The sequence below is a fragment of the Mastomys coucha genome, unplaced genomic scaffold (assembly GCF_008632895.1).
Source record: "Mastomys coucha isolate ucsf_1 unplaced genomic scaffold, UCSF_Mcou_1 pScaffold22, whole genome shotgun sequence".
NCBI lineage: Eukaryota > Metazoa > Chordata > Mammalia > Rodentia > Muridae > Mastomys > Mastomys coucha.
In genome coordinates, this window is record NW_022196905.1 from 18,616,654 (window position 1) to 18,625,388 (window position 8,735).

The window sequence follows — 8,735 nt, forward strand, 5'->3', positions numbered from 1 at the left end:
GAAGAAGAAGAAGAAGAAGAAGAAGAAGAAGAAGAAGATGATGATGATGATGATGAAGAAGAAGATGAAGAAGAAGAAGAAGAAGATGATGATGATGATGATGATTGTCAGTCTCCTGGGTCTGGAGGGGTAGTCTAATGCAGAATGCTAGGATCTAAAGAGGGCCCCTCCTTGCAGCCACAACCAAGATAGAGCACATGTGCCAGGTGAGGTCTTTTCCTCTTAAGGTCCCTGATGCAAGCATGAGGTCCCCACCTTCATGAACTAATCCTAACTGCCTACCCTCTTAGTCTCTTCCCTGTTGCTGTGATAAAAACACTCAGAAAAGCAACTTAAGGGGAAAATGCTTTATTTTAACTCACAGATCAAGGTGAAGACCACCACAGCAGGGAAGTCGAAGCTACAAGAGTTTAAAGCAGCTGCCCACATCACATCTACCATGAGGAAACAGGGAGAACAAGAGCCAGCTAGTGCTCAGCTTGCTTCCTCTATTTTCTACAGCCCAGGATTCCCTACCCAGTAACTGTCTTCTCAACAACTAAGATAAGTCTCCCCACAGCAATTAAGATAACCAAGATAACCCCCCATAGGCATAACCAGAGGCCCACTTCCCAGATAAGTCTAGACCCTACCAAGTTGACAATACAATCACGAAGGCTAATCTTAATTGTCAAATTGAGAGGACCTGGAGTCAATTAGGAAACAGCTTCTGGGTATGTCAATAAGGAAATTTCCAGAAAGGACTGAGGGAAGCAGACCCTCCTTCACAGTGGGTGATACCTTCCACCCTGTGGTTCAGATGTAAAGAACCAAGGAAAATCAGCACTGCCTGCATGCCTGCCTGACATCTTCCAGAGCAAGCACATTTCTTTCTGTTGCTGTCACTGCTGTTCTCTGCTAACACCAGATACCAGCTTCATTGGCTGTCCAGAATGCACTGGAGAAGACCCATAACTCCCCAGGAGTTTTTGAGGACTTTGGTTCCAGATTAGGATTGCAAAGGCATTCAGTTCCAACAGCTGAGTAAGCCAATCTAATGAAGCCTCTTGCCCCCTTCCTTTATATACACACAGAGACACAATATACATAGTCTGCCTGCCTGCGTTTCTGAGCCAATAACCTGGGGAACTTGTTTTTCTAAGGTGTTCTCAAATAATGCTGGCTCTGCTGCCTGGGGACTATTTACTTTGAAAACAACAGTTTTAAGAAACACAGCTCTTTCTATATGTATTTTTTTCCATTCTGCCTCTGTCTGACACACATACCATAGGTCTCAACTCCAAATATTAACTCATTAATTTAGCCAGCACATTAAAATCATAGCAACTAGGAAAGCATTTTTTTTTGTATGTTACTCAAAATTTGGTCAATGAAATGTTTAAAATTTTTCCAATTCAGACTCTATCTCAAAGCTATTGAATCAGATTTTTATTTTGGAATCTTTCTGCATAACACATAGGTATTGTAAAAACTTACAATCAACCTGGTAATATTGAGTTTATAGAATGTATAAGTAGTCAGACACATTTTTTTTTGTTGTTTTAGGCACATCTGCACAATACAGCCTACAAATCTGTTCTTTATTTTTCTGTACACTGTTTTTTTGCCTGCATGTCTGTGTGAGAGAGTCAAATCCACTGGAACTTGAGTTACAGACAGTTTTGAGCTCCCATGTGGATGCTGGGAATTGAACTCTGGTCCTTTGAAAGAGCAGCCAATGCTCCTAACCACTGAGCCATCTCTCCATCTCCTATCTGATCAGTTCTTGAACTTGCTATGTATTGGAGTCTGGTCTAAACTTTCAGTCTTCCCAGAACATCCTCCTAAATTCTGGGTTTATAGAAGGCTAGCACACCTGGCCTGAGCAGGTACTTTTTAAAAAAACAAAACACTGAATGCAGTGTTAATATGAAGTATTTTCTAAGAACCAAGAAAAAAGAAACTTTTCTTCTTCATCACTATGGTTTAAAATTATCATAATGAAATAGATTTTCACTTTATTTTTAGCATTATATTTTGATAAAACTATAAAGGCATCAGAATTTGTGTAAACTTGGTATTTACCATTAAAAAGTATCTATTTTCTCCAATTTTCTGAAACATCAGAAATTCCAACCAATAGTACATCTTTCAGATACTGAAACATGAATAAAATGAGAATTCAGTCAATGACATCCTTGCTTCCTCAAATTGTTGGAGAGTCAGAAGAACTTGCCTCCTCACTGCACAGGTTATTTCAGTGAGAAGAAATTTCAGCCTGAAATTGCTGTGATGGAAGCCAGGTGGGTATAAGGACTTCCAAGCCTGAGGAAGACCAAGAAAGGGAGGCAAGAAACAATGAGAAGCCTTCCTCTGGGAGGGAGATAGAGTGGAGGTGAGAGGACTACCTGAAACTCCTGAGGGCCACTACTTCTCTCCTGTGAGGATGCTGAAGTCAAGTCTCAAAAGCCTAGAGACTAGGTGATGAGGTACAGTAAGGCTGTAGCCCAGGCTGGTTTATGTATGTTCCTCAGTTTGTTTATCGGTGTAAGGCACTCCTAGGAGTTGTTCCTCTCTCATGATAAGAGGATGAGCAAATGTATTCTGGCAGTCTGAGAGTCTAAGCACCAGCCAGATGCCACTCTGGATCAAAGCCAATGCTAAGATTTTCTTGGAATGGGTGGTCCTGGCCATGGGCTTCCCTTGACATGTCCTACAGAAAGTACAGACAGGTAATTTGGCCTTGGTAAGTTACTGGAAGTTGACTCTTAGGGCCTGGATCTTTATTTGTGTGCTCTGCTGGGGCCTCTGGCTAGAACTTGCTCATCTGCAGGGGTGGTGTGGGGGTGGCTCTTCTGTTTATAATAATTGCCTAAGGTCAATTGCCTGCCTGAATTTCTAAGCCAGTCACCTGAGGAACGTGCTTCTCTGAAGTGTTCTCAAACAAGGCTGACCCTGCTGTTCAGGGGACTATCACTTTGAAAACAACTGATTCAGGAAGGATAGGTATCCTTCAGAATCTACAGAGGATTAGAGATCTCCTGCCTATACCAAAGCCAGGGTTACTAGAGTCATTTAAATAAGATGTATGTGATTGGCACACGATATCCCCTATACTTTCAGTATATATAGATACTTTTAACAGCCACAGAGACCCAACTGCCATTCGCAATTTATAGTCTTTCCACACACTCCATCTCCCTGAATCCTATGTTTGAACTGAATTTCAACAACACTAATATTCAAACTACTGTGAGACAGTGGGGAAAGTGTGGACTGTGAGAGTCTCATATTTGCTGAGCACAATTCTTATTCTAGGCACGAGGGAAACATCAGTTCAGAAAAGTTAACCTACCTAAGATGGATGGATCAGCTGGAAACAAGAAGTCATGACTGAGCCCAGGCTGTCTGCAAGTGCTATACTATGCTCAGCCCAATTTCCTTGAATTTCAAGACATAGAAGACCACTCACATGCACCTTGCAAAAAGGGAAAACATTGTGAGTGAGCCTGGTGAGCTTCCCGTGGGGGGGCCTAGCAGCCAGTCCTTCCCTATCTCTCATGGGGACTCTTCTCTGTGGATCTTATACCATTCTGGACATTTGCATCCCTTTGGTGTTTAAGTTTCTACTGCTCATTCACAAGTCAGCTCCTGATTTTAATTTTCCCAGCTATGAATGAAGCCGGTATCTCTACACTCTCCAAATAGATGCCGTAGGCAAGAAATGCTCATGCTGAATAATGGTTCCCCTAGTCTCTCTCTTTCATTGTGCCCCCACTAGCATTGACAATCTTGGGTAAGGTGACTCCAGCAGCTCAATCAGCTATAGAAAGGAACAGGAATATGGTCTCTTATATAAACCACAGCCAAATAGGTGAGCAATAACTTTGTTCATTAAGTTATTATGAGTTTGAAATAAAGAAGTTGTTGAAAGATCCCACATATATCTTTTTATAGCTAAGTAATACTCATTTTGTCTAAGCCATTGTGTGGCTGCAACTTACTTTCTGATGTTTAATTGAGCTCAGTTTGACAAAGGCTTCCAAGGACTTTCCCAAAGCAGAGAACTAGGGACTAATGTCATTCCTTCTGTGTGGGTTGCTGCCACACAAAGCCATTTACTTGAGAGTCAGGAAAAATTGCACACCTAATGTTTAAACACGAGTAAAAACACTGGTTTAAGAATATACAAAGGACAATGAGAATCTCTTATCAGGGATTATACTTGTATTGTTCAAGAGGTGAGATCCTCCCTGGAGTTGTTCTCTTGAAAAGGTGTGGTGTGTTAATTGTATTCCCTGCCCTCACTGGCAGCTGTGGGGACCATTCAAGTTAGGGGTGTCATCTGTTGCATAGGTAGGGACACCTCTGGCACGAAGTTCATCATTTGAAACAACTTCATGATAGCAGTTCAAAAGCTTTTGAGCCTTAGCTCAATGCCAGACACAGTGCACGTGTTAGTTTGGAAAGTAAATAAGACTTAATCAAGGTCCCCGGAGCTCAGAGGAGAAGACAGACATTTAACAGGATTTACGTTTAATGGCACAAACACAGGAGACTTAAACACTATGTGGCTAGGCAGGCCCAGCAATGTCTAGGTTGAATCCTGAGTCTTGTTTCTCAGTCAGTGTTTCTCAGGCCAGCATGTCAGGACCCATTCAAGCAGATCATAGCTGCAACCCCTAGAGTGACTGATTCTATATACCTGGGTGGATCCTGAGAGTATGCATTTCTAGCAAGCTTGCTAGAGGTGTGGATACATACTTACCTGGCAGGGGAGATCTCATGATCATAAGGGTGATTTTCCCAAGGTGAGGCTCATCCATTGCTCTCTAGGTATGTTAACCCGTGACTCCTCCAAAGGCAGGGAAGTCGGCTGCATAATTTGTGGTAGCAAAAAGTATTGGTGTTCTATCACCAAAAAGAGATGTGGATGCTGCCAGTCTGCCGGGCAGACACTGAGAAAGCTTTCTCCACTCCATGACTTGGAACAGTATGTTCTATGTCTTGTCCTGAGTTCTGCATAGGAAACCAGAAAAAGAAGCAAGTTGGACCCTCCAACTAGTGATGATGAAGTAGGTGCAGAGCATACTGGTGGCATTGTCTGATGGTGGAGAATATAAATCTGGAGCTCAGAGAATGTATTGGTGGTAGTTGTCAGTGGACAAGCGGTGCCATTCCAGAGGAATTGTGAGATAGAAAAGAAGGTGCTATTCCCCTCCCTGTGTAACACACGCACTCTCTCCATTCCCATCTTTCTTTCTCTCATTCTCTCTTCCTCCCCCCTCTCTTCCTCCCTCTCTCTCTTCCCCTCTCTCTCTCTGTCAAACACACTTATATTCTCTCCCTCCCCTTCCCTTCTATCCTTTTTTCTTCTCTCACAAATATACATTTATTTTACAAGTGTCTTCTGTAATTTACAATGTTTCTCCTCTGAGTATTCAAAACATGTACATTTTGTGGACTTTGTATGGCACCTACATTTTGGAAGTTCTTACAATCTTTCCTTGCTCATGGATACTGTGATCTTCCATTCAGACTGTGTTGATTCCTGGGTAGTCCTAGAACCCTCTTTAGAAGGTGCCAGCCCTGTCTCCTGGCAGGGAAACCTCTAGGCTGAGGCAAGGGTATGTGATGTCAGTTCTGGAACCTGGAGAAATGATAACAGAGAAAAGATGTAGACAAAATCAGGATGGAGATCTTGCCCTGCAAAGACTTGGCAGTGCTGTGGCTGAAACCTGTCTGATAAGGCTCTCAATGAGCCATTTTGATCTTCTTATCAATATGGGCATTTAAAAAGATAGATATCATACTATTGGACCAAAATCATTTGTTCTGATGAAGGGGAAGTTTTTATTTTTAAGAGCTCCATTCTGAGAAACTATGGGTGACTGTGGCTACCATTTTCCATGAACATTAGACTCTAGCTTTTGAAGAAGCCCTTCCATGAGATGCATATAAGCACATCTTCCAGGAGTTTCTGTATTAGGAAGGGTGACATCATTGATTCACCTTGTTCTGAGGCTTGCAGCTTCTAGGACTGAGCAACAACCAGGTTCTCTGGCTCACCAGCCAGCATGCAGATGGCCATTGCGGAATGACCTAATCTGCAATCTATTACATTGGCCAATCAAATAAATTATTACACACAACATATACTCACAGTGTGTATTTATGTGTATATGTGTGTGTGTATGTATATATGCATCATACTAATTCTGTTTCTCTAACAAACCCTAATGCAATATTCAGTTCTGTTTCCTATGACTGATGATGTCATGGGCTTTAGAGAAGAAACCAACTACCGACACTTTCCTAAATCGATATACTTCCCAGCCGCATTCTAAATACCCCTCTGTATAACCACAGATAGGTGTAGCTCTCAAGTCTCATCAAAGAAGCTTCTTTTTGCAGCAAAAAGAGGTTACTGTAGGTATCATCAAAATACAAAGAATAAGTGACCATGAGGTATCCATCCTCAACTGGGATATCTATAACATATTCCTATACCTAAGGAACAACATGAAAGAGGGGAAGCAAAGATGCTAAGAGAAAGAGGATGAGAAGATCATTGAGATACTGTATCCTAGACACAGGAATGTTGCACCCACAATATGGTTACCAATACAAGTTTCGCATAAGACCATACCACTCAACATGTTATCATGGATGGTGGGAAAAAAATCTCGCAAGGCTCAGGCAGGTAATAGTTGCTAAGAGAAGAACTAGTCTTCTCCAGAGACAAGCATCCTCTGGGTTATCCAATCAGAAGTGGTCAGTCCTAAACATAACACTATATATATTTATATATGTTTGAGTGTGGATATATAATTACGTGTGTATATGTATTTATGTATGTATCCAACTCCAAATGAAACACATGGAGTTTACATGTGTGTACACACACACACACACACAAAATCAAAAAAGACATCAACCTTTCCTCCTACTGGGTTGCCTCATCTAGCCTCAGTAGGAGAGGATAAGTCTAGTCTTACTGCAACTTGATATGCCAGGGCTGATTGATATTCATGGGAAGTCATTCTCTTTCCTGAAGAGAAAGGGAGGAAGAGTAGATTAGGGAGGAAGGACTGAGAGGAAAGGAGGAAGGAGAAATTGTGGTTGGGATGTAAAGTAAACTAATTAATTAATTATTAAATAAGAAAAGGTTGAGCTGGAGAGATAGCTCAGCAGTTAAGAGCACTTACCACTCTTCCAGAAGTTTTAAGTTCAATTCCCAGCAACCACATGGTAGCTCACAACCATCTGTAACAGGATCAGATGCCCTTTACTGGTATATCTAGGAAGACACCTACAGTGTACTCATATACACAAAATAAATAAATAAATCTTAAAAAAAAAAAGAGGCCAATGAATCTGAGAAGTACGGAGAATATTGGGTGAGGCAGATATTATGTAAATAGAGTATTCATGTATGAAATTCTTTTTTAAAATGTAAAAGGTAAAAGAAAGGTGAGCTATAGCCAGGCCTGGAGACCACCATTGCAAGGGGATATACATGAAAGCACCAGGCTGGCGGTGCTCACAGCTGAATTCTATTACCCAGTTTCACATGGCAAAGCTCTAATCTTAATTTGACAAATGTAGAGAGAGGTCCTATAAAAATGGTGAGTGAGGTAGATGGGTCCAGTCATTGGACTTTGTCCCATCTTAAGAGGGGATCAGGACACTGACATCCACATAAGGAAGACTGTAGAGATGCTCTGAGCAAATGGTCATTTCCAATCCAAGGAAAAAGCCACAGGGGGAATCAGCTCTGCTTGGCACCTTGACTTACACATCCAGCTCCCTTCATTGTGAAAAAAATAAAACCCCTCTTTTTAAGCCACCAAATCCATGGGATTTTATCAGGCTGTATGAGTTTACTAAGCTTAGGAGACTGTGGAGAGATGGGTAGCAGAGAGAGACTCCTCAGTCATACTTGTGTGTAGACCCCCATTTCAAGAGTGAATTTTGAGGCTTTTTGTCATTGACATGAATGACCTATAACAGGAAGTCCTAGACTGAGAAGTGGTTTACAAATTGTGGAAGTGGTCAGCCTGCCCTGAGGTTGGGGTGCCTGTGAGGTCATCTGCCACAGATACTGCAGCAGATATAAGGAACAGTCGTGAACCTTACAGTCAGATGCTTGCTATAGGATAATTCAATATTTATGTAAAATTGGAAGGTCTCACAGAGAACTCTAGATCAGTTCTCACCTGTTAGCTGTATTAGGTTGGACAAACCTCAGTACGTTGCCAATGAATGGTATGTCTTTGTCTTCTGGGGACACTGCTGAGCTTGCTGGCTGTGCATGTGGTCTTGGTGTAAGTGCCTTCAAGATCATACACTAGTGCAGGCTGAGTGACGGCTGGCTGAGTGAGTGTGCTGTGGTTTGAACGTGGTTCCAGTGTGTCCCCCAAAGGTTTATGCTGGAATTCTGGTTCTCAGTGTGGCAATAGTAAGAGGTGGTGGACCTTTTGAGGGGCAAGGCCTCGTGGGAGTAATAATGTAACTGGTGACATTATCCTTAGAAAGGATGAATGCTGTTTATCCTTCATAGGCTTATGGTATAGGTGAGTTCTAATGAGAGTGGTTTCTTCATCTGGCTGTCCGGCTTCCTATCTCACTGAGTGATCAACTCCCTGCCCCTATCCTGCCAAGATGCCATTTGCTATCACGTGACACACCCAAGAAGGCTCTTACTAGGGACTAAAGCCTGAACTTTTAAGAATCCAAAGCTATAAGGTCAACTT

General features: G+C 42.0%; 1 long non-coding RNA gene and 1 other non-coding gene across 3 annotated transcripts in view; one reads left to right on the forward strand and one right to left on the reverse strand.

Moving 5' to 3' along the window:
- Positions 1–4,739: 4,739 nt before the first annotated feature.
- On the forward strand, positions 4,740–4,895 carry LOC116071484. The gene has a single exon (XR_004110917.1). It is a non-coding gene; the product is annotated as a U1 spliceosomal RNA (small nuclear RNA).
- Positions 4,754–8,735, reverse strand: part of LOC116070736 — a 14,504-nt gene continuing 10,522 nt past the window's right edge. The window contains exons 7-8 of one of the 2 annotated variants that reach the window (XR_004110543.1): positions 5,478–5,629; positions 4,754–4,998 (exon numbers count right to left, since the gene is read on the reverse strand). This is a non-coding gene — a long non-coding RNA (uncharacterized LOC116070736). Of the gene's footprint in view, positions 4,999–5,460; positions 5,630–8,735 lie in introns of both variants that reach the window. The other variant, XR_004110542.1, reaches the window with a different exon arrangement.